Below are 22,349 nucleotides of genomic sequence, written 5' to 3' on the forward strand. Positions count from 1 at the left end.
CTATACGAAGTGAGGCTCGCCAATGGATACTCTCAGTTTGAACAGCGCTCCTGTTGCAAACGCGGCCGAAGCAGCGAAGCAAACTAGCGTGCTTCAAGTGTCGAGCTGTGACACTTGATAGTTCGCGCTCATCGTCTGTTTGTTCGTTTAGGGGCGTCCCTTCAGCTGGAGTGACTTTCGTACGCTCCGTAACATGAGCGCGGACACCACAGTGAAAGCTTGAAACAACCCTCTTCCCCTCACCACCAGAAAACCGCGCGAGCAGACAGCGGAAGGGCAAGGTTCTCCCTGCGCAATAAGAAGAAGCGAGCGAGCTCGCCGACGACTTTTAAATGCGCCCCTCGTGCTCCTAGCGCCATCTCGCTGGTAATGAAGAAACGCTTATAAGCGCCGGCCGTCTCCGAGTCCGTCCAGCGGTAAAGGGTTTGTAATAACGCTCGCCGTTAGCTAAGTGGAGGATCTGCGTTTCGTGGCGTAGCGGTTAGCGCCGCTCGCTGCGGAGCAAGAGGTCCCTGGTTCGATTCCGCGCTCCGGAAGAATTTTCCTGAATTATTTTTCTTTGCGGCTTTTTTATGTATATACATACTTATACATATACGGTGCATGAGGGCGACGGCGACGGCAAAATTCAGCCGAGTCCGTGCATATAATTGCTATCGCAATAAAATCTCAAACAAGATACCATAGTCAAAGTGTTTAGCTTGTATACAGTATACGTAACTGATGACAACAACAAAAGATATTACTGACGAGCCTTCATTCATAGTATTTTTACGAATGTAAATCAGTAAACTAACTTAGAGCTTGATTATATTCAATATGAATTGAATTTCACTGAAGCATTTATTTCATAGAAGTCGCATGCCATACGCGAATTTGGGGCCCTGTGTCTCCCAAACACGGACACCGCATTATCCGTAGTCCCATGCTCTGCCTTAATCACACATTCAAAAGCAGGTGGTGCGCACATGTCGCAGAGGCAAATATTGAACAAAATGTCGCTTAGACGTACGCACGACATCAACAATTTGTAACCCCGTCGGAATTACAGCCACAGCTGTGCCTCTCAATGACTGTTCCCTCCAAAATTGCGGAGTGAACCGGCGAACACTAACCGAATAACCTCAGCACGATAAGCTTCATCAAGAGCGCAACTGTTTTAAAAAACGTTCTGTGCTTACTTTCCTTGAGACTGTGTTTTTTTTTTATCTGCTTGTGTTGTTCGTCAACAGGACGAGCACCTTAGCACACCTGACCGCATATGCGACAATATTTCGCCTAACGGTAAAAGCACGACACCCAGAACATTTACTCCGTGAACCGACTTAACGATTACGCAACGGACCCGTGTGCCAAATAGGCTCGACACTCGTGAGCACCTCGTACTACAATTCACGCGTTGCTTAAAAACATGATCGCTCTTCGGAGTTTTGGCCGCGTTTTATTGTTTTTTACGTGCAGACCAAACACTATAGCGCGCTGCGCGAGGTAGTCAAAATTGAATTGGACTGCACCCTGCCCCTTACACGCGGGTAAATCTGCCTGCTTTACGTTCGAAACGCAAGCCCTGAAAAGGAAATAAAACTTTTTCATTCATATTCAGTTCGCTATTCGATACGCGAGTAAGAATTAAAAGTACAAAAGAATAAACAAAACTCTGGAGTCTAGCCAACGAGGGCGTTAACAAGTTTACAATATATATATATATATATATATATATATATATATATATATATATATATATATATATATATATATATATATATATACACTCGCGACAATTCTTTTGCGAGTATTGGCTAACTGGCTCAGCTAGGACAAAATTTCACACACACACATAAATGTGCGTGTGTGCGTGTGTGCGTGCGTGCGTGTGCGTGTGTGTGTGTGTGTGCGTGCGTGTGCGTGTGTGTGTGTGTGTGTGTGTGTGTGTGTGCGTGCGTGTGCGTGTGTGTGTGTGTGTGTGTGTGTGTGTGTGTGTGTGTGTGTGTGTGTGTGTGTGTGTGTGTGTGTGTGTGTGTGTGTGTGTGTGTGTGTGTGTGTGTGTGTGTGTGTGAAATTTTGGCCTAGTTGAGCCAGTTAGCCAATATTCGCAAAAGAATTCTTGCACATGTGGGCCGACGCGACACACACAAATATTTGTCGCTTGCCGGAGTGGTTAACTAGTTAACTGGAGAATAATAAACAACATCAACGAAACAAATTCAGCAAAAGCGGGCGCAACAACCCCCATGGGATTTTGTCGTCATCGTGCCTCATGAGTAATTTACAGCCTGATGTCACAACGCACATCCATCGCGTCTGGCGAAGCACACCTGTCTGCCACTCTGGCCGAATGCGACGGTGCTTGTTGACGCACTGAGCTGACGCGAAAAACGGGTCAGGATGTTACTCTCGGCTTCATGTAGGCAGACGAAGCAGGGAATATTACCTTATTTTCAAATATGGAAACGATGTTTCAGCGTCAGTTCATTAAGATCTGGCGATGGGCTAACGTTTGCCAAGCCTTTCAGCGAAGTTCCAAGAATTCCAGCTCTGCCAATTGTGGGAAGTTCCTGGATATATCTTCCTATTCTTGGTGAGTAGAACCATTTGTGTCTTTTAGTAACGATTTTACTATCGTTCCAAATAACGTAAACTTCGCTCAACGGCAATCTAACAGCCCATTTCAAAACCATGGATTGGATTTTTGGTTAGTATCGAGATATAGTTGCTATTTTTCTAGCAGAATTTGAAGAAATAATCAAAGAGTCCAGGAGAACTATATTTCTGGAGCTCGGCAGTGGATGGGTGCGAAAAAAATGCAGCAAATGAAGATGACAGCTGTCAATGCATTCAGTAATTGTGAAATGAAGAATCTGTTAGACAAAGTCGCGAGTTGACATAGACTATTCGCATATAAAAATCATAGAAATATTGCAAATTTTCAGTCAATAAATTTGCAAGCGACATTCGCTGAGAGCAAATTCCCGAGTTTCACAAGAACAATACTTTTGATACATGCATTCAGCAAATATTTGGCCCAATGCATTGGTTTTCGTGTGACTTCATAGTTGAGCGCGTTTCTACGCGTTCAAGTTCTTACCAAGTGCTTGGTAATGATGTAATGGCAGAAGTACTGCTCATTAGGTGCAAGTTTTATCTTATGTTTTACCAGGTGCTAAAATCTAAAAAAACCTGCGCAAAAAAAGGCCCGTGTGACACAATGAGGTTATATCCTATAATTATATTACTTGTGCGCAATCGTTACCTGACGCATAGCGTTGGGAAGGACTGTTATTTAGGAAAGTTTGGGGTATTATTTATATTACATGCAGTATCTACACTATCCACTAAGCGAGGAGCACCGAAAGTTCATTCGCGCCGCATGTGGCTAAAAAATATTCTTGCTGCTTTGTAGATCACAGTAACAACAACAGCGTCATAAGGAGCGGCAGCGATGCCGAAAGGATTTGATCTATTTTTTGTACTTATAGACCACAATCTGGTGAATGCACTTATAAGCAGAATCAAGGCATGACGACGAAGGCGGGTATAATATTGCCACGCATCTGCTTTTGTTAGTTTTATCTAACAAGTCCGTTGCACGCGTAGCCGCTGCCTTGCGCAAGCTGCGCCCTAATGCCTGGGAACCTTCTAGATTGTGTTGGAATCTTCTTATACACGGTGGTCTAGTGGTTATGGTGCTCGACTGCTGACCCGAAGGTCGCGGGATCGAATCCCGGCCGCGGCGGCTGCATTTTCGATGGAGGCGAAAACGTTTGAGGCCCTTGTACATAGATTTAGGGGAACGTTAAAGAATCCCAGGTGGTCGAAATTTCCGGAGACCTCCACTACGGCATCCCTCATAATCATATCGTGGTTTTGGGACGTTAAAACCCAGATATTATTAGCATGTTCTTGTAAGCTTGAGCGAGCAAACGCGAAGAGCTTATATTATTCTGGAACTAATATGGCCACCAGTGATAATGCTCGAATGTTCAATGCCGCATGTATAAAGGCTGACGCGCTTCACAGCACATCAGAATATCGACGGCCGACGCTCTGTTCGCCGCTATCAGTGCAGAGTGTGTATTGCGTGTAGTTTGAAGTTCCGCTTCCCGGCAGCAAGTTCAGCCAAATAAAGCGTTTCATCTTGGACAAGCTGACTGCTTTCTTCGTCAACGTCACGACCCCGTGAAATCTGGTGGAGGTGATGCTTCTTCATGTTCCGGATGCCCCCACCAAGCCGTAAACCCAGTACAAGTCGCAAAGATGGCATGGACGCAAACGCCGACCAGTGAGACAGCCGCAGACAGCGAGGTCTAGCACTAAAGCTCGGGCTTCTACCCGATAGGACCCGAAAGACAAAGGCCATGACCACGACGCTGGCAACGATGACAGCTCCTGTTCCAGCGCCCGCGGCAGTCGTCCTACAACAACGCAGGGCCGCCAACCTTCCGCGGATTATCATTTGAAGACCCGGAAAGCCGGCTCCAAGCGTACGACCGCGTCGCCGTCTTCAGTGCCTGGACCAGTGTGGACAAGCTACGATACGTCTACATCGTCTGGGAAGACGCTGCTCGGACCTGGTTCGAGAACCAAGAGCGAAACTTGACAACGTCGGGTATTTTTCGCACCAGGTTCCTAGCCACCTTCACAAGCGTCGTCCGCAAGGAGCGGGCCGAGGCTCTGCTCGAAACCCGTGTGCAGCTGCGAAATGAAAACGTGGCGCTCGAGACTGTTCCGTCACGCTGATCCTGCCATGCCCGAAGAGAACAAAGTTCGCCTCTTAATTCTAAGAGTTAAGCAGGAGCTCTTCGCGGGACTGACGCGGAACCCACCAACCAGTGTCCAAGAATTTCACTCGGAAGCGACAAGAATTGAGAAGACGCTGGACATACTCAGCTGGCCATACAATCATCGCTTCACGTCACACTTGACCGAAATCCAAGCGATCTGCTCCAACGACATGGGTGAGACAATTAGAGATATCGTGCAAGAGGAGCTGCAAAAATGCCTGCCTTCGTCGCAGCCTCAACTGGATTCCATTGCTGACGTCGTGCGCCAGGAGATCCAGCAGTCGCTTGGTACCCCTGAACCGTTACAGCCTCAACCACAAGCTATGAGCTACGCTGCTGCAGCCCGACGCTACATCCCCCCCTCCGCGCCTACGTCATGACACCGCATCGACGCAGTTCCTTCGCCGGGCGCCGCCATCGACGCCATACCGCCCACCTGTCGGCCAGCGCTACACCCCGAGGATGACCGACTGGACCGACGTTTGGTGCGCCCCCGACCTTCGCCCACACTGCTGCCATTGCGGAGAGGCCACTCACAACTTCCGCCATTGCCGCTACTGTATTTGTACCGAGCACTGCTCCTCGGGCCTGCGTGGATTCGCCATCAACGCGCCACGTCCAGAACGAAGTGAACGGCCACGTGACATCGCCGACTATCTCGTAGGAGCGCAATGGTCCCCCCGAGGACCTTCCCGATCGCCGTCGCCAGGCCGCTACGTCTCTCCCCAACGCCGACCACACACTGACCTAATCCGGGGCCGGTAACCTAGCCCGTATCCAGAAAACTAAGGGCAGCAACCGATCGAGATGCGGTTGCTGTACAACGAAATGCCGAAGATCGTCTGACGCCGACGTCGACGCCGCGACGAAATCTAAAGAACACGCCGTAAGCCGAACGGAGGCCTGACGTCGAACCTTCGCGGCCCAAAGAAGACCTGACGACGCAACGTCGAAGTAGCGAGAGAAGCCGACGTAGCCGTGATCCGACACCACGACCTAACCGCAACGGACGACGACGAACTAGCAACCAGAAAACTAAGGGTAGAAAGCTAAGGGCAGCAACCGAGACCGCCTGGGAAAGACTCGAAATCCGGACAGCTGCACGTCACCTAGTAACGCCGGCAGGAATCTGCACAGCGAGTCTTCATTAACAATCGAATTTATCCCGCGAGCTTCGTAGTCCTACAGAATTGCTCGAGAGATGTCATCCTTGTTATGAACTTCTTAGGCCTTCATGGTGCTGTCATCGACCTCAGATCCAAGTCGATAACACTATCCACAGAAAAAGCACTACCGCCATACACGCCGCCAGGGAAGTACGCCTTGAATGTGCTGGAAGATCAGGTCACCATCCCCCTCTCTCCAGCGTCACCATCTCCGTCGGCACTCAGAAATCAGCAGACCTGCGAGGTGTCGTTGAAGGCGACCAGCACAAGTTGATTAACCGCGAGATTTGCGTCGCAAGCGGAATAGCAGAGTTGCGGGGGAGGGAAAGAAACAGTGATGCTAACAAATTTCAGCAACCAGTATAAGCGCGTGCACAAAGGCACGAAGGTCAAACCAAGCTCCCTCAACCAGCTTCCGACGTCAATCCTGGCCTTCCGAAGCATAAGTAAGAAGAGCTCTAGACCCTGCTCTTGAAATACAAGGAGGGCTTTTCGTCGTCGTCACGAATTCGACAGACCCGAGTCGCAAAACATCGCATCATTACAGAGGAAAGTGCCAGACCACTCCGTCAGAGCCCGTACAGAGTTTCGACGCTAAAACGCGAGGCCGTAAAGAAACAAGATTTAAGAAAACTTGAAATTCGACGAGATGGTGCATAGCTGCTGGGAAACTTTGTGCGCAAAAAAAGACAATTCACACAGAATGAGAGAGACAGGCTCTGCTTTTTTTCGTTATCATTGTAGTTTATGTGCGTATGCAGCTTTTTTCTCTTCCATGTTTTGTTACAAGCATCGGGACAATGCTTTTTCAGAGGGGGGCAATGCCACGCGCGCTCCTTTTGTTATTTTTGTCTAACAAGTCCGTTGCACGCGTAGCCGCTGCCTTGAGCAAGCCGCGCCCTAATGTCTGGGAACCTTCTAGATTATGTTAGAATCTTCTTATAGGCTAGACCGGGTAAACGCGAACAGCTCAGATTTTTCTGGAACTAATGCGGCCACCAGTGATATGGCTCGAATGTTTAATGTCGCTTGTATAAAGACCGACGCGCTTCAGAGCATATCAGATTATCGAAGGCCGACGCTCTGTTCGCCGCTATCAGTGCACAGTCTGTATTGCGTGTAGTGTGAATTTCTGTTTCCCAGCCACAAGTTTGGCCAAATGAAGAGTTTCATCTTAGACAAGCCGACTGCTTCCTTTGTCAACGTGACGACGCCGTGAAAATATTGACAAAAAAACCGCCAACATCATTACAGCAGAAATATCAGTTTATTCATTTAAATCCACGTCCAACAGTCGAAGGCTCACGGCTTTGCACCGTAGTAAGACAGAATACTCGGAGGAATCACGCAGGAAATTTGTGAAAATGTCGTAGAAGTATTTCGTCTTTCTGTGACGTTGATGCCCGGCTCCTCTGCGTGGCTTGTCTCTGCAGCGCCTCTGTGATTTGGGTGCTTCGGATATGACTCCGTTTCCTCAAAACGGCATTTATTTATTATTTATTTTATGTAACAATACTGCCAATCTCTTCAGAGGTTATAGCAGGGAAGGCACAGGAAAAAATACTATATGTTTACACAAAATCATATATGGTTGAAATCTCAAAATGTCAGAATTACATACAAAATTATACATTATACATTGCGATAGAAGAACACACAATAAAACAATTTTAGTAACAAATCATGGAAGAGATTATCGCCAAAAACAACTGCAAAAGGATAAGGCCGGTATACATTTGTAAACATAGCGTAGGATCAGCAAGTACACATTACTATTGAAAACATTGTTCAAACAATATTATTAACAACAAAATAATCGAAGAACATGTCACAATTAAATAACACACAGGGTGTCTTTGCTTAGAACGACAAAAGCTAGGTGGGTATTGCCCCATCGAAAACGGTACTACGAATCTGCCAGGTAAACCTGGTCTGACCACTGGTGCTCGCTTTACAGCAAACCTCTTTTAGTGGGTTTGTCCACCGATAGCACTGGAAATTCCAAAAGAGTAGCAAGACTTGCAAATTATCATCGGAAAAATTCATAATTATCCGTCTATCACTGTCCACTGTAATACGAAGGCCTCTCCCAATGATGTCTAATTTGCCCTGCCCTGCGCAAGCTGTTTTCGCTTTATTTGTGCGGACTTCTTCATCTGATCAGGAAGTTTTCAGGCAGCACTTTGAGGAGGAGCGTGAATTTAAAAGTATATGTTCTACACGCAAGTCACTAAATTCGATAAGGGCTGGGAAAGGCAGACACGGGGAACCCGCTCGGCAAATAAGCGTTATGCATTGGATATCTGTACATGGATGTGCGAAACAATGATATGCTAGATGGACTCATGTAGCCAGTGGTTGGGAAGCTGTGGTACGTTCAGAAAGATATTCACAGAGAAATGTCAGACTGTGGCTTGAATTCATTGCCGGGATCCGGCCACATCACACGCAGAAATAGCAAAATATTTATATTCAACGAAACAAACATTCTAAAACACAGTACAGCATCTTGAGTTGCGTCATTCTCTATACCACAATAGCGAAGACCAATTTGCAGCACCCCTCCGCAACAACCTAGCCAAAAGAAGCGCTTTAACGTTCTCATCTCGAAAAATTTGTACAGGGATCCTCTGCAACTTCTTTTTCTTACAAGCTGGCAAGCTTAGATGATTTTTGCTAGGTATCGCCATGCGCTTCATTGTACTGCTATGATTGCAACGCCTCTTGGGCATTTTTCATCATCACGCGAGGTTTCTAAAGGGCTTTAAAATAGCTCCGAATATTCAGATCAGGTTTGTGGGATGCCGTGTCGATTGAGGGACGCATCCCAACATAAAACGTAACAACTGTTTATTAACGGAGTAGCAGCAGCGGGGCGAGCATACCGACGCTGCGCTCAGTCGGGTAGCGAAGGAACGGTTACTTCCGAGCTTGGCAGCTTGGTTTTAAAGCCACCGTCGGTGACGTAAGCCTCCGGTGACGCTGTCCCTTGTCGGAGGCGTTGTGTAGCATGAAGCCGTGTCACGCCGGGCTAGATAGTGACGAGGCGGAGGCTGCGCCGGTTTGTGCGCAGTGTGTTGCCACATCAGCCCCCCCCCCCCCCCCCCGCGGAGTGCAGAGCCCTCAGGGTCTGTAGAAATCTGGGAGGCATACCAGACGTCCAGAGCGTGTCGTGAGCGGAGCGGGCTGCGACGTCGGCGGCTGTGGATGTATGCCTGTGGATGAAGTGGCGCTGTCCGGTTCGTTCGCAGCGATGTGTGCTAGAGCTGTGCGCGGGCCGTATTTCCGAGCCCGAGCCCGGCCCGGGCACGCTGACTTTGTCGAAGGCCCGCCCTAGCCCGACGGCAAAGGGCTGCGAGCCCGCCCGGCCCGGCCCGATGTACGAAAACACAATCCCGAGCCCGGCCCGACCCGGCTTTTTGAAGGTTCGCTGTGAAAACAAAGGATCATTTTCCGGTAATTTGGCATTTTATTCGGCATATCATATATTACCAAACAGCACCCGACGAACAGTCTCTAATAGAGACTGTTCGCGGCACTGTTGCATACAAGTAGACGGCCTCATGCCAGCAACAATGGAGTTCGCTCGCCAAAGCCATCACCTGTATGGGGTATGCCCATGCAAGCGTAGGCTTGCACGAAGGCGATCTACGTCGGGTCGCCAGTCGCTGTCGCGTGCATTTTCACTCATATGGATTTGGCCTTAAATCTAACGCGGAACAGTCGCGTGGCGCCGTCACTAGCTCAGGGGGTGTTACTTCTCTGTTTGTCGGAGTGCAACAGAGGCAGCGCTTTACCTGCTACCCTTTTGTTTAAAGTAGCGAATGGAAAGGAAAAGCGGTAAAGGGCGGTCCCGGTAAAGGCGCTGTATGCGTGCTGGAAAACAATTCCCGCTCATTCTCTATATTTCGGGCCTGAGTCGGGCTTCGCGCCGGGCCCGAGCCCGGCCCGATAAAACTCCAAGTAGTCCGAGCCCGGCCCGGGCCCGAGGTGAAAATACGTCGGCCCGCCCGAGCCCGGCCCGCGGGCCGGGTCGGGCTCGGGCTTTCGGGCTACTCGGAGCCCGTGCACACCTCTAATGTGTGCGGGCTTGAGCCGGTCAATCGAGACGCGGACGTCGTTCCCGTTCAGGCGCAGAGTGAAATTTTTGTTGTCGCGATGGACGACCAGGTAGGGTCCGGTGTAGGGTGGCTGGAAAGGCCTGCGGACGGTGTCGTCGCGGAGGAAAGCGTGCGTGCACGATGCTAGCTCCAAGAAGCCGTGTCACGCCGGGCTATATAGTGACGAGGCGGAGGCTGCGCCGGTTTGTGCGCAGTGTGTTGCCACATCACCCCCCGCGGGTGGTGTGGCACACCGGGTGATGTGGTGTTCTTCGCGACGCCGAAGAGCATCACAGCAGACGAAGGTGGCTGTGGTGCTCTTCGGCGTCGCGGGAGAATACCAGTATGTCGTCAAGGTAAACGAAGCAGAAGTCGAGGCCGCGGACGACTTCATCGATGAAGCGCTGAAAGGTTTGTCCAGCGTTCCTCAGGCCGAAGCTCATGAAGGGTAACTCGAACAAGACAAGGGGAGTGATGATTGCGGTTTTCGGGACGTCATCCGGATTGACGGGTATCTGTGTGTAGGTCTTCACCAAGTCTAGGACGGAGAACACGTGGCAGCCACGAATGCGATGGGCGAAGTCCTGTATGTGGTGGACGTGGTACCTGTCCGGGATGGTGCGTGCGTTGAGGGCACGGTAGTCCCCACAGGGCCGCCAGCCTTCGGTCTTCTTTGGAACAAGGTGAAGTGGCGAGGCCCATGGACCGTCAGACCGGCGGGTGATTCCTTCGCAGAGCATGGCCTCGAACTCTGCTTTGGCTATGCGCATGCGGTCCGGAGCGAGGCGACAAGCGCGGCAGAAAACCGGGGGGCCTGAAGTGGTCCGGATCTAGTGCACGGTGGTGTGCTGCACTTTGCGTGGCAGTTTGCTGGGGCGCGTCAATCCGGGAAATTCTGCGAGGATGGCGTGGTATGGCGAATGGTTGTCAACACTGAGTACCTTGATGCTTGGCTGTTGGGCGGTCGTTCGCTGGCCTGGTGTGGAATGTCCCGTTGTCGCGTCGATGAGGAGGTCGTGAGGCAGTCCGGAAGGAGGTTGTAGTGGGCCAGAAAGTCTGAGCCGATGATTGGCTCGGCGACGTCGGCGATGACAAAGTTCCAGTGAAGGTCACGGCGTAAGTTTCTGAGCTGGATGTGCAGGCGGAGCGAGCCGTACGTCTTAATGGTGGAGCGGTTTGCCGCGCTGAGCTCGAAAGACGTAGGCGGACGAGCACCTTGAAGATGGGATCGCGGGTAGCAGCAAATGTCGGAACCGCTGTCGACAAGGAAACGCTGCTTCGTGATTTGGTCAGTGACGAAGATGCGACGGCCTCTGGGTTGGCAGCTTGCGGCCGTCTCTACGAGCTGCCGTTGGCGTTTTCCGCATGCCCAGCGCAACAGGGTGGTTGACATTGCCGGGCTCTGTCCCCGAAGCGTCGGTGGTAGTAACACGGGCGGCCGTTGTTGTCGGGTTGCCGCGAGGAAGTGGTGTTACGGTCGCGGCTTTGCGAGTGGCGGCGCTGGTGCATTGGAAGACCTTCACCCAGGCGTTGTTCAATGAAGGTGAGCTGCCGATCGATGTCGTTTATACGGCGTGCAAGCTCGGTGGTGTTCAGCGGTGCGGCGACAGCCTGGATGGTGGGCGACAACTGCGGCAAGGAGATCTCGATGACGCAATCAGCGACCTCGGCAAGTTGGTCGAGAGGTAGCGTCAGCTGAGCCCGCAGAATTGCCTGAACGTGCAGTGGAAGTCGTTGGAGCCAGAGTGATCGCAGGAAAGATTCCTGGACTTCCATGTTACCCGCGAGAGCACGCATGTGGCGAAGTAACTGCGAAGGTTTGCGCTCGGCAAATTCTGCGGACTGAAGTTGTCGCACTTTCTGGTCTTCCGAGAGGGACAGCCGGCGGATGAGTTCGGTCTTGAGGTATTCGTACAGGTTGGCCGTTGGTGGGTTGGCGAGGATATCCCGGACCTCGTTGGCGTAGCGGGCGTCCAGGTGGGCGACGACGTAGTCGTAGCGGGTCCGGTCTTGTGTGATGCGCGCCAGGGAGAACTGGGCCTCGACTTGGGCGAACCATACCTCGGGCGAGTCCGCCCAAAATGGGGGAAGCTTGACAGAGACACGCCAGACGTCCAGGTCGGTAGCGGCCGCAGTGGTAGCAGCATCTGCGTTGACAGCGATCGTTAGAACGGAGCTTTGGAGGGCGTAGTCCACAAGAGGCTGCGCGGAATCGCCTGGCGAATGCGGTCCGTTTTGCATGCGCTGCTGTTGTTCCTGAAGTTGCTGTTGAATGTGTTCCACTTGCTGCCGAAGAGCGGCAAGGACTTCCGTGTCGGCCATAGCGGTGCGGTTTGTTCGGTTTCCGGGTCACCAGATGTGGGATGCCGTGTCGATGGAAGTACGCATTAAACATAAAACGTAACAACTGCTTATTAACGGAGTAGCAGCAGCGGGGCGAGCGTACCGACGCTGCGCTCAGTCGGGTAGCGAAGGAATGATGATTTCCGAGCTTGGCAGCTTGGTTTTAAAGCCACCGTCGGTGACGTAAGCCTCCGGTGACGCTGCGGTGGCGCTGTCCCTTATCGGAGGCGTGGTGTAGCATGAAGCCGTGTCACGCCGGGCTAGATAGTGACGAGGCGGAGGCTGCACCGGTTTGTGCACAGTGTGTTGCCACAGGTTCATTACCTTAACGGCCTCCCGGAGGAGGTATTGGATAACAGGTGGGTTCACATGTATTGTACGTAATTTTCACATGATTAGCGAATTCCATGGTCACGTGTTGGAACACAGATGGCTAGGCACTGACCGAAATATCAGTAGGAAGGCCGTTTCAGGCTTTGGCAGTTCAAGGAATGAACGAGCGGCATGGGCACATAGGTGTGCAATTGTTTTTTGCAAAAAATAATTGCACGACGATGCAAAAAATATTTGGGAAGCAGTACAGTTACTATGGGTGCTTCATTGAGTTTAGATGCGAAGCATCTTATAGCGGAGTTCAAACCGGTGGTGGTGGTGGTGTGCGGCGTGACCACCCTTACAGCGCATGCGCAAGCCCTCTCCACTCCCCCTCACCCCTCCCCCTCTCTACCTCCCCTGTCCCATTTCCAGTCTCCCCCTCTCCCTCTCCCCCTCTCCACTTGCCATCTTCACTTGCCCTCTCCACTTCTCCTCTCCCCACCCTCTCCCCTCTCCATTCCCCCTCTCCACTTTCCCTCTCCACTTCCCCCTCTCCACTCCTCTGAAACGCGGGCTCGACATGCCGAAATTCTCTCCTGCGCAACGCCGCAATGAGCCCCAGCGCATGCGCGTCCCCTCCCCCTCTCTCTCCTCTCCTACGCTGCCCTCTCTCGAACGCCTGACGACCGCGTTCCCCGCTCGCCCTGTGAGAATTAACGGCCAGGCTAGAGAGAAGACACGACGCGCGTAGCTTTCCTCTTCGCGTTCCACGACGCGAGGTCGGTAGCATGCCCAACGAACGCCAATGGAACGCGATCGTGCAAGTGCTCCGGCTTCGCATCGCTTCATGGTCCCCTTTAGCGGAAAATGGTGTAATTTTTTGTGTTGGCAAACTAAAAGATATCTGCTGGAAAACGTGGAAGGTCGATTTCACCTTCGAGATTCCACCTTCGAGAAAATTGAATTCGTAATCCGCCTATTCGTGATCGCGTCATCGTCTTTCGTTTGGGCCCTTCTATGCCCTACCTCACAAGTTGCTTGCAGCAGGGCACAAGCTATGCGGCGTAAGGAAACCATCTGCTTCCGCAGCAAAATAGACTTCTGTTTGAATTACCAAAACTTGAAATTCGGCGAGATGGTGCATCGCTAATGGGAAATTTTGAGCGTAATAACGAGATATTCACAAGAACGAGAGAGACAGGACGGGCGCCCATCTTGTCTCTCTCGTTCCCGTGAATTTCTGTTTGTAATAGCGTTGTAACTGGGTTTGTTTGGCTGGTGCTACGCCACAGCAATACGTGATACCCCAATCGTGATTCGCATGTATGTCATAAGCATTTATTTATTGTATCGGTAACTGCCGATAATTGTGACGACGAACCAACACGGCAGCGCCCATTCTGACGCGATCGCCCGCTTCGATCCGAACTCGCGCTTGCTACATGCCCACTGTCCTGACAACAATGAATGTCATGACAAGGTTATGTACCATCTCACGTTGCGGACAAAGCACCAGGTACATTTCGTCCATATTATCGCGATTAGCTGTTTGTTCAACCACATTTGCTAAGCCTTGTCCCCGAGAATTTCATAAATAATTCAGGAAACAGTGCAAAATAGACACCAATTCATTGTTGTCGAAGCGTCAGGACTTGATTCCAGGATAGCGTGTCATCATTCCGAGTAACAGTACCCAGATATAAATGGCGGATACCGTCAAACAACGGACATCGGCGCGTATGCGCCACAGGAAGCGGGTATAGTATAGTATAGCAAGGTATGGGAAAGGAACGCTGCCGGTTTTGAACGTCATCTGAGAGAAAGATGTTATACGCAATAAAGCCGATATGCCACCTCGAGTGGCGGTACAAATGGTGTTTCATCACTTTTATTAGGGGTGTGCGAAATTCGAGTCTCTGCCCACTTTTCAACACTGCAACACTTTTTCAGCATGGTCAGAAAATGCTGCCGATCGGTAGTCGAGGCTCCCGAGAAGACGCGAGCCAAACGTTATAGTGCCGCACGCGGCCTGGGATTTACAAGAAATACGCTAAGTCAGCTAAAAAGCGCTTCCTCTTCTCTCGACAAAAAATGCATACGGCGTCACAGGCAGGTTCGACTGCATTGGCTGATTTGAACATGGCGCGCTCGGTGGTTACAGCGGCGGCCTCTAAAGGCCGCCACTTGCCCGCGCGCGCGTGTGTGCGCGATCGCATTGAAAGTACGCCACGCGTACGAAAAAAAGAAAAGAAAATGTGCTCAAGGTCAGGAGGTGCGCGTGACATACCTTCTTCCCCCGTGCCATTCCCTTTGCTTGGCTTCCAGCGCTTTCGTCGGGGCGAGAGAAGAGAGAAAGCAATCACAGCGTGCGACAAATCTCTGTAACTCCGCTCGTACTGGATGGCACAGAAACTGCGACGCAATTTTGCCATTCGTGACTTTCGCGTGCAATACCTCTGTACAGCGCACAACCGATTACTCGCCGTTCTATCTTGTCCAATGTCGCTTCCTCTCTTCTTTCCTCGACGTTTCCTTCCTCTATGCGCCTGTTAAACCATCTCCATTCCCCGGTGAAAAATACGTGTCCCGGCTGCTTCATTGCCGCCAGCTGGCCCGCGTCAACACTGAAGCAAGGCAACAGGACCGCAAGCTTAACTATGATGCATGTCATCCCGCCGCATCCTTCAGCCCTGGCGATGAAGTGCTGCTTCTTGCACCCATTCGCACTCCTAGCTTGCGCGACCAATTTCAACTACGCTTTATTGGCCCCTACACGGTCTTGTAGCAAACGTCTCCCGTCAGCTACCGCGTTGCACCCGTTGTTTTCCCAGCGGACCGCCGCTGCCGGGCTGCAGAGATAGTCCATGTATCACGCATGAAGCCTTCCACAAGGCGTTCTTCTTCGCTTCACGATGACCATTCTCGGTCCACGGTCACGATGACCACTTTCGCGTGGGGGGGGGAGAGGAGTTAGTTTCGGCGTTCATTAGACACATCTACGCTTTTCATACATGTCCATCATAAAGGGTGTTCGTCGTCTTCATCGGTGTTGGGAACGCTGCTTGATTGCGAGATCTGTCGCTTGGGTGTGGTCGCCTCACCGCACCTTCGGGGCCTAAGAAAGGTCGCGTTAACCGCTGCGTCACAATATATATATATATATATATATATATATATATATATATATATATATATATATATATGTGTGTCGAGAAAAGATGATTCTAGGTCCGGGTAAATATACGCAGTGAAACAGACGCGCGTACGAAGCGATTATTGACGTTTATTGACGATAAATCGCTTCGTACGCGCGTCTGTTTCACTGCGTATATATATATATATATATATATATATATATATATATATATATATATATATATATATATATATATATATATATATATATATATATATATATAGTGTTACGCTGAAGCGGCGCCGGAGAAAAAGGAAGAGGAGAACGAAGTGTGTCTGTCTTTGAGGCAACTCAGTTGTGTGTTAACACACCCCATCTTAACAGTTTTTGCTGGAAACTGGTGGGTACAATAACGGCGCCCCCGACGAACGACGACGCACCAACCGCTGAGGCGCAATACGTGGAGCTTCGCCGAAGTCGACAAATTACTGGCCTGCCACCTGCGATGGCTTCTGAGGGCAACAACGACAACCAACCTCCTGCTTCCAGTATTTCATGGCAGCCCTACGTCGAACCTCGAACCTTCGCCGGACAACCTGGGGAAGTTGTGGACGCATGGCTCAGCTTCTACCAACGGGCGAGTTGGTTTAATGGCTGGAATGCTATCGGCCAGCTGAAAAATGTGGGCCTCTTCCTTAAGGAAGCAGCATCTGTATGGTTTGAAAACCATAAAGAAAGCTTGACGACGTGGCAGACTTACGTAGATAAAATGAGGAAGTGCTTCGGAGATCCGGCAACTAAAAAAAGCGCGCCGAGCAAACTCTCATGCAGCGAGCTCAAGTTCCCGGGGAAACCTGCAAGACGTATATCGCGGAAGTCCTCAAGTTGTGCAAGGCCCTGTACCCTCGCATGACAGAGGAGGAAAGAGTTGATATCTTTTAAAAGGGATCGCGGAGGACGTATACCAGTTCCTCATCGCAAAATACAGTCTGTAGTCTGTAAGTGACGTCATTATGCACTGCCGTTCATAAAAGCTCTGAAAGTTCCAAAAATTACACCAAAGTTCGGCCGCCTGTCCAACGTAACTAATGCCGCCAGTGTCGAGGTGCTCCCAGCCCCATCCGACCTCGCGACGGTGATTCGGCAAGCAGTGCGCTAAGAGCTCGACCGACGTGAGGCGGCTTCTCTTCCGACTCCTAAGTTCCAAGAGCCCTTTTCTCCCTGCGACTTTGGCGCGGCGTCCATCAACGCCGCCTTCCTTCACACCCACAACTTCTCGTCGCGTACTAGGGTGCCAAGCCCTTCTATGAATGCGCATCCGAGTTACCAGTTGTATGGTGGTTACGCACGTAGACCACCTGCAGTGTCTCAGTAGTGGGACTGCCGGGCCATGCATCCTTCTACTGTCAACATCAGTGCGTCCCGTGAGCGCCCCATGTGCTTCTACCGCGGCGTCCACGGCCACGTCTCTCGACTTTGTCCTCATCGCCGTCGCACGTCAGCACTGTCCTATGAGCGACCGCCTACTTTCTATCCGCGCAGCACTCAGCACGCTGACGGGACACACTGGCCCTCTGAGTCTGACATCAGGATAAACCATCGGATGAATTACCGCAGCGACTCACCGGCTTTTGTGCGGAGCTTGACACCACCGCCTTCACGCAACCGAAGGTACCCATCTCCTCGACGATGTCTCACGTCACCGCCGCCGGGAACCCAGGCGGCACGACCGACAGAGGTGAGGTCGTCAGTCATCTTCAGCTGGACACCCCTATGCCTCTCCCAGTCACCATGTGTTATAAGAAGATTTCTGTTTCTCTGGACAATGATATTACGCTGGCTTTAGTGGACACGGCAGCGAGTATCTCCGTTATCAGTGTGGACTTCAAAATCCAATTAGGCCATAAGGTGATGTTTCGGTGGGATAACGATAACACATTCCGTGCTGTGAGTGGAGGATTGCTCCGACACCTTGGTGTGTGCCCCGCGAACGTTTATTTCTCTGATAACAGGTATCAAGCCGAATTCCTAGTGCTCGCTAAATCCACGCATAATATCATTCTTAGTTAAAGTGTCGAGTTGGGCTTGTTGGGACATAATTCTGGCACACTGCAGTGGAAAAAACACGCAAAGGACGGAACACGAACGACGAAGACGAGCGCTGAACTTGCAACAACCTTTATTGGAAAAGTTTCACATATATTTATGCTGTCCGACGCAGACGTCATTCACTACACATGAGTAGAAACGCCAACTTTTTATCAGTTAGTATCAGAGATGGCACGCTTACACAACTCTCCCCCATTTAGGAAATGCGTTCTGCTTCTGTGATTTCTCGGGTGATTCGTCGTCAAAGATGTTGGCGTCTGCTGGTACTATGAACCGCGTGCTAAAAAACCACTTCTGCCTTTCAAGTCCGCCCACTCCAAGCTCGTTAAACGAGCTATTACCACGTCGTGCCTCACGAACGCTCTTGGCAAAGCTTGCCATCACTGTGGTTCAGAAGCGTTCGAGTGTCAAGCTGAAAGACTGCTCCGTGCTGGGTATCCCCACCCCCCCTCATTTCGGTTGCAGAGAGCCTGCTACAGAAATTGCGCCATCGCCCGCATATTTGTGATGCCCGCGCACCGCGCAGGCAGAAGGGGGCTGTGATACTTTATGTGCACAAGCTTTCTCACAACTGAAAAAAGGTGGCCCAGCGGTACGACGTGAAAGTGGTATTCACGGCATCACACAGGCTGTCTACGCTCTGCAGAATGACCGACCCAGAGGCAAGGAGCAGCAGGTCTGTGGCACAAAGCACAGGCTGCCCTTTGTTGATTGCGCAGAAGGGGTGGTTTACAAAATCCCTTTAAAGTGCGGAAAGGTGTACGTGGGCCAAACCGGGAGATGCGTAAACGATTGTCTAAAGGGAGCATGCGAACAATGAAAAAAAATTCGCGTGACGGAAAGGAAGTTGAAGGTTATCTAGCCAGTCATTGTATAACGTGTCAGGATGGCGCACCCGAGCTACATAACACTTCGGTCATTAAGAAGAGCAAAACGCGAATTACCCGAGAAGTCATCGAAGCAGAACGCATTTCCTATCTGGGGGAGAGTTGTGTAAGCGTACCGTCTCTGCTACTATCTGATAAAGAGCTGGCGTTTCTACGCATGTGCAGTGAATGACGTCTGCGTCGGACAGCATAAATATATGTTAAACTTTTCCAATATAGGTTGTTGCAAGTTCAGCGCTCGTCTTCGTCGTTCGTATTCCGTCCGTTGTGTGTATTTTGCGCTGCAGTGTGCCAGAGTCATTAGAGAGTTTGAGAATTCGGGCCCCAAGGAGCTTGGGGACCCAATAAGCTTGCGAGCCGCCAGGGCGCATGCGCAGAACCCAAGCCACTCTTGGGCTCTTGCACTCGCGTTGTCCCAAGGCCCAAAAACCGAAAAAATAGCGTGGGTCCCCAAGGCGTTCATATCTTAAAGCAAAAAGGCGCACTGCGGGAACAAGGACATAAGAAGGGAGGAACCGACGACACAAAGCGCAACTAAAAGAAGCCCGCCGAGCAAACTCTCATGCAGCGAGCTCAAGTTCCCGGGGAAACCGGCATGACGTATATCGCGGAAGTCCTCAAGTTGTGCAAGGCCCTGGACCCTCGAATGACAGAGGAGGACAGAGTTGTTATCTTCTAAAAGGCCTTTGCGTCCGCTTTTTGTCGTCGGTTCCTCCCTTCTTTTGTCTCTGTTCCCGCAATGCGCCTTTTTGCTTTAGGATATGAACCGTTACCAACTAGCCCAAATGGCTGTTTTGTTACAATATATCCCGAAGGCGTCTTGGGTCGCCAGCGAGACAAAGGAGACGCAGCGCGGGGCACGACGCAGTATGTCCCGCGTCTCGAATAATTTTAATTTCGCCAAGTGTCGCGCCCCGAGCGTGTGTCCCAACGCAGCCTGCGTTTGACCCAATTCTCAAACTCTGCTGATCATCCCAACGCAAGAGCAGGCTGCCCTACGCAGCTTGGGGACCCAGCGTCATGAGGGTCCCCATTTCTCAAACTCTCTATCTATTCTTAGACTACATTTCCTACAACAGTGCGGTGCCACTCTTGACTGCGATACCGGCGAGCTTTTCCTCCCTCCTCTTTCTTCGCGACCAACCTGCTATATATATATATAAGGAATGAAGAAGGAAGCTACGACTTCTGCTGGTTTGGCACTGTATATTTTCGCTAACGTTTCGGCTGGTGGGCCAGACTTTGTCAAAAGGACTTTTGTCTTTTGACAATGTCTGGTCCACCAGACGAAACGTCAGTGAAAATATACAGTGCCAAACCAACGAAAGTCGCAGTCTCTTTCTTCATTCCTTTTCTATCGGGGTCCGCGTGATTCCTTTCCCACTACTATATATAAATATATATATATATATATATATATATATATATATATATATATTCGTAAGGTATTCCCTGACGATGGCCGGACCCCGGCCGAAACGTTGGAACAATAAAAGTTTTCGTGCGTTCGTTCGCTCAAGCCAATTTTTATTAATCACTGGTTCCACTGAAAACACCTGCCTGATATATATATATATATATATATATATATATATATATATATATATATATATATATATATATATATATATATATATATTATAAAGACGTTTATTAGCGGGCACTCGGCGACGATAAACGACTGCGACAGTCAAGGCGGGGTGCCGACTCTGAGCGCGAGGAGCGTGCCGTCCGCGAAGAGCGGAAGAGGACGACCCACTAGTAAGCCCTCGAGAGGGCGACCCATTACAGGCTTCCAACGCTTCGCTACAATTACCCCGGGTACGAAAAGGGAGCCGCCTGGCGTCCTAACTGCTTGTCACTATGAGCGGGTCATGGTAGGGTTTCAGGCGCTCCACGTTGACAATGTCGCGCCCTCGACGGCGCATGTCCGAAGATGGTTCAAGGGGTTCGATCACGTAGTTGACCGGGGACGTGCGTTCGACGACACGGTAGGGGCCGTCGTATTTCGGCAGTAGTTTTGAAGAGAGGCCAGGTGCAGTGGTAGGGACCGAGAGCCATACGAGTGCTCCAGGGAGGAACGTGGGCGCAGAAGTGGTGGTGTCACCGCGAATGCTCTTCTGCCACTCTTGATCATTCGTAGTAAATGTCTTGGCAAGCTCCCGACATTCCTCAGCGAGTCTTGCTGTGGCAGAAATAGGCGCACACTCAGACGGGTCCGGCTTGTAGGGAAGGATTGTGTCGATTATGTGCGACGGGTGCCTGCCGTACAATAAGAAAAAGTGCGAGAAACCAGTAGTGCTCTGAGAGGCGGTATTATAGGCGTAGGTGACAAAAGGCAGAATGGCATCCCAATTTGTGTGATCGGCGGCGACGTACATCGAGAGCATGTCGCCGAGCGTGCGGTTAAAGCGTTCGGTGAGGCCATTCGTCTGCGGGTGGTAAGCAGTAGTTTTCCGGTGAACAACGTTGCACTCTTTGAGAATGGCTTCGACGACTTCGGACAAGAAGACACGCCCTCGATCGCTGAGGAGCTCCTGGGGTGGACCGTGGCGCAGCATGAATCGGTGCAGCAGGAAGGAGGCAACATCGCGCGCTGTAGCCGCTGGGAGGGCGGCAGTTTCGGCGTATCGCGTAAGGTGGTCAACAGCGACGATGGCCCAGCGGTTACCAGCCGACGTTAGAGGAAGTGGTCCATACAAATCGATGCCAACGCGCCCAAACGGCCGGTCAGGGCAAGGTAGAGGTTGCAGACCTGCCGGCGACAGGTGCGTTGAAGTTTTGCGGCGCTGACAATCGATGCAGGAGCGTACGAACTTCTGCACGTAGCGGTACATCCCTCTCCAAAAGAACCGTTGGCGAATGCGGTGGTAGGTTTTCGATACCCCAGAGTGTGCACACTGCGGGTCAGAGTGGAACGACTCGCATATGTTAGAACGCAGACTGCGGGGTATTACGAGTAGCCACTGGCGGCCGTCGCCGTAATTGCGTCGGTGGAGGAGGTCGTCGCGAACGGCGAAATGGTGCGCTTGACGACGCAATGCGCGAGTGGATGGTGTCGCCGATGGATCACTCAGCAAGGCTATCAGTGAGGCAATCCAGTGATCCTTGCGCTGTTCAGTGGCGATGGTTTGAATGTCGATAGACGAAACGGCATTGTGAGACACTGAGCTGGAAGTATTGTCGTCAGGCAAGGGGGAGCGCGAGAGTGCGTCGGCGTCAGCATGCTGGCGTCCGTTGCGGTACAGCACGCGGATATCGTAGTCCTGTAGGCGAAGTGCCCAGCGGGCGAGGCGGCCTGAGGGATCCTTCAATGACGACAACCAGCATAGTGCATGATGGTCGGTGATGACATCAAATGGGCGACCATACAAATAAGGTCGGAATTTCGTAAGGGCCCAGATGATCGCCAGGCATTCCTTTTCGGCGACGGTGTAATTGGTCTCGGCCTTAGTAAGCGTACGACTTGCATATGCCACGACATATTCAGGGAACCCTGGTTTGCGCTGCGC

General features: G+C 51.1%; 1 protein-coding gene across 1 annotated transcript in view; it reads left to right on the forward strand.

Annotated features, from left to right (window-relative positions):
- Nucleotides 1–2,451: 2,451 nt before the first annotated feature.
- LOC119402407 (probable cytochrome P450 12c1, mitochondrial) overlaps nucleotides 2,452–22,349 on the forward strand; it is a 156,121-nt gene continuing 136,223 nt past the window's right edge. Inside the window, exon 1 of the mRNA XM_037669547.2 lies at nucleotides 2,452–2,578. The gene's annotated coding sequence lies outside the window, so the exon portion shown is untranslated. The remainder of the gene's footprint in view (nucleotides 2,579–22,349) is intronic.

This window comes from Rhipicephalus sanguineus, chromosome 8 (assembly GCF_013339695.2).
Source record: "Rhipicephalus sanguineus isolate Rsan-2018 chromosome 8, BIME_Rsan_1.4, whole genome shotgun sequence".
In the NCBI taxonomy this organism is placed as follows: Eukaryota; Metazoa; Arthropoda; class Arachnida; order Ixodida; family Ixodidae; genus Rhipicephalus; species Rhipicephalus sanguineus.